This window comes from Arvicola amphibius, chromosome 3 (genome assembly GCF_903992535.2).
Source record: "Arvicola amphibius chromosome 3, mArvAmp1.2, whole genome shotgun sequence".
NCBI classification, from domain to species: domain Eukaryota; kingdom Metazoa; phylum Chordata; class Mammalia; order Rodentia; family Cricetidae; genus Arvicola; species Arvicola amphibius.
Genome location: NC_052049.1, coordinates 144,093,858 through 144,097,901, shown reverse-complemented (window position 1 = coordinate 144,097,901; position 4,044 = coordinate 144,093,858).

Sequence of the window (4,044 nt, the reverse complement as noted above, 5' to 3'; positions counted from 1 at the left end):
TGTGAAATTTGCTGCCAGGCATTATTGGTGGTTAAATTATTATTGAATCCTCTTTCCTTTGTGAATTATAGGCTCAGTTAGCACCCAAAGGACCATCTGTTTTGTCCACTGCTGTGTCTCAGCGGTTATTAGGAAAGGTAGGCTTTCAGTGGACATTTGTTGAATGAATATGCAAGCCTGAACTTGAGAAACCCAAGAGCATCAAGAATAATAAGAATGAAGTCCCTGTTTTCTGGGGGTGGGGTGGTACCTGGAGAGAGAACTGTATAGTAACGTACATGTATGTATAGTAACATACATGAAAGACAACGGATGATGAATGTTAAATGGCTAAGTCAAAGCCCACGCCTCACTGACTCTACCAGACTCATCTTCCAGTCTCAATGTAGACAAAGCAAACTGAGGGAGAAGAGTGATTTCTGTGGGCTTAGGTGATCTCAGCAGGATCCAGGGGGGTGGGGGTGGGGAAAATAACCGCAGTGGAAAGATCTCTGGACCCACGGCCACCTCACTTCTCTGAGCTCATTTCCTCCATTTGACATCAGTATTTATTGGATGTCTACTGTGGGTCAGGATCTGTGCTGCGAGCCAAGTTTTATTGGTAAATAAAAATTAGATAGTCCCCGCCCTCACTGAGATTAGCAAGTCATTGTGCCAGAGCCAGACTGCAGTCCAAGGAGCACATAGGGGGAGCACGGGACCCAGATTTTGACTCGGGGTCTGATCTGTTGGAAGAGGTGAAGCTCACATTGAAACTCGGGACGAGCCTGGTAGAGTCAGCGAAGGTGGTCTTTGAGTTACCTTCATCTCTCGTTACCTTCTGAGTGCTTTGAGCAAAGGGAACTTAAGTGAGCCAGGAATTGGAAGTGGTCCAGGAGGACATGAGGAAGGCAGTGAGGAAGAGGAGGATGGAACTACAGAGGCCGGAGTGTGAATTTGAACTTTAACCTCCGGGCAATGAGAAGCCACTAAGGGATTTTAAAAGACTAAAAAGTTTGTGAAAAAAAAAAATCACTTTGACCACTGTGTCTAGAATGATGAGAAGGTCAAGGGCTGGGTGTGGATGGAGAAGTGGGTGTGTTCTCCTCGTTGTTCAGTAAGGATAGGATTTGGTGATTAGTGGGTAAGAAGGAGGCAAAGGAAAACCATCAAGAATGACACCCTGGTTTCTAAACAACTTCTTGAAATCCTAGAGGAGGAGTAGGTAAGAGCCCTTCTGACATTTTAAGGGTCTGGAGGAAGGTTTTAAGATTCTAGCCAAGGGAGGATTTTGGTTAGATAACTCAGATCTGGTCCTCAGGGACAAAATTTAGGATACTGATACAGATTTTTAGAGTTAACAGAATATAGGTAACAATTAAATTTTCAAATTTAATAAAGGAAAAAATAAAATACTAAAATTTCAAAGTAAGTAAGCGCCCTTGGTGAGGGGTGAGAAAATCATGTCTAAGATAAGACTTTGAAGAACAGCGGTATTAAGGCAGGGGAGGAGAAACTGTGAAAAGAAACCAGAGTGGGAGGAGAAACCCAAGAGCTGGGCTGAGAGGCCAAAGGCCGTCCTCACGCTGAAGGCCTGTGGTCCTGCAGAGCTTGGGATCTTCGCCAGGCCTCAGGAACAGAGCACAAAGAGAAAGGAACATTCCAAGCAATGGTGCCACATCTGCCAGCTTCCCGACAAGAAACAGAGGGTGGTCTCAGACCAAATTACTTGAGACTGATTCAATAAAGAGGCCCTTTACAAGGATGGAGGAAGCTTTGGAGAAACAGCAAGGGAGAAATCTGGCAAGAGTCATAACAGAGACCCTTTACCACCCCAATGGCCTGTGGGGTGGCATGGGCTTCTGAAACACCCTCTTCACACCCGCCATCCTCCCATGCCTCTGTGTCCTCTGCTTTGCCTCTGGTTGCCTCCTGTTGGCCAAACAGAAAAGAGAAAGGACAGGAGCCCAGGTGCAGCCTAAGGAGACAGTACTCCTAGGACACAGAGTGGAGAGCAGAAATGGAAGGATGAACGGACTATTCTAGAACAGTTATCCTGGAGATGAGAGTGTTTGGGGAGAGTATTAGTATCTGTACTGTTGCTGTGACAAAGAACAAATTCAGTTGCTTAAAAATGAACGTGTTGCTGCTACAGAAGTTAGAAACCCAAATGATCTCATTGGTGTCAGCTGGACTTTGCTGCTCTCTAAAGGCTGCAGGGGGAAAGTCCTAACCTTTTCCAGCTTTTGGAGGCCCCAGATTCCTCTTCTCATGGCCTTTCCTGCATCTTCAAAGTCAGAAATCACGATGTTCTGACCTTCTGTCCCTGTCATGGCCACTTTGCCTTCATCTTCCGTCGCCTTAGTACTTTGGAGTAACCTGTACCTGCTCAGACAGTTCAGATGCTTTCCCTATGCTAGGTCCTTAATTCAGGAGTCAGGGACGTAGCTCGGTTGATAAGATCCAGGTCCCTTAGCGTAGCCTGCAAAGAAGCCCGTCACGGATGTCCCATTCTTCCCACTCCACACACAAACCCTCCTCCTAACCACCCCAACCCTGCATGAACTTTTCTCTCCCATGTCTCTGCTTATGCTCTTTCTCTATCCTGGATGCCTTGCGCATCTGTGTCCTGAGACCTCTTCCTTCAAGGGTCAATGACGATCTCTTTTTTGGGTGACTCTCAAACCTCTCCTCCCCCATGCAGTATTTTTTGACCTACTTCAGACATTATTGTAACACTTACTACATTCTTGCCGTTTGTGTGGCTGTCTCGCTGAGCTGTGATCTTCCTGGGGGCACTTCTCTATCCCTGCCCTTGGCAATAGCAGGTGCATAGCTACAGGGGCTGACTTGACAGAATGTTGTCTCTCTAGGGAAGAGCTGAAGAATTTTCTGCAAGGGACTGAGTAAAACTTGCTTTTGATGTGAAAGTTTAAGGATGAGGCATTTCAGAGGGCTGGGGGGGCTAAGAGAAAATGTTTGGGGGGTATAAAGAAAGAAAAATTAGGGAGAATGACCACAGAAACTATAACAACCAAGATAAAAAGAGGGCATGAAGCTGGGAGGAAATTGGGGTACTGGGCACTAGAAAGCGCTGGAGGGCTGTAGTAGTGGACAGATGCGATCAAAAGACATCATTTAAAGGGAGGAACTTTCAAATAATAATTTAAAAAATACTATTAAAGTACTCTCGAAGATATCGCTGCATAAAAAAAAGAAGTTAATGAAGAAGGAAAGAGAAAAGAGAGAGAGAACTACTCTCAACTATGGCCAGGGCTTGAGAACGTCTCTTGGTTTCATTGCACGGGACAATGTGTCCTCACACGGGTCCTCTGAACTCTTCCCTGAATGGATCCCATTCTGTGTCCTTCACAGCACTCTCTACCCTGAAAGGGCACAAGTGTGCTGCTTACAACTGCCATACAATTAGTCATTGTTCTTCCCTGGTGTTCAATGGAAAGCGGGGAGAGGCCTTGTAGTAGGATGGAAAAGCACTCACTACCCTGGGAGCCAGAAGCCAGTACACATCCCATTGCTGTCACCTCCAGCTCAGTCACAGTCGGTAAAATCCATCGAATGGTGGTATCTTTTTTTTAAAGATGTATTTATTTATTATGAATAGTGTTCTGTCTGAATGTATATCAGAAGAGGGCACCAGATCTCATTACAGATGGTTGTGAGCCACCATATGGTTACTGGGAATTGAACTCAGGACCTCTGGAAGAACAGTCAGAGCTGTTAACCTCCGAGCCACCTCCCAGCCCCTGAATGGTGGTATCTTGCAGGCTTCCTTACAGGGCTACCCTAAAGGGGAAAACATAGTTGAAATAGTGCTGTGTGTGAAAGCACCGCGCGGGCTGTGCCCTGCTCTGGAATTGAAGGCAATGCTGCCTTCCAGTTGAATTGTCTGTGCAGTAGAATCCATGGCCAGTGTGGCACAATCCATGACTAACCTTGCAGTTTACAGCAAGGAGATGACAGTATTGCTCTTTTAACAGTGGTAGTGTGAAGTCCCGGGAAGCTGGCCCACTTCCAAGTGCATGAGAAGGGTGTACCTGCGAAGCC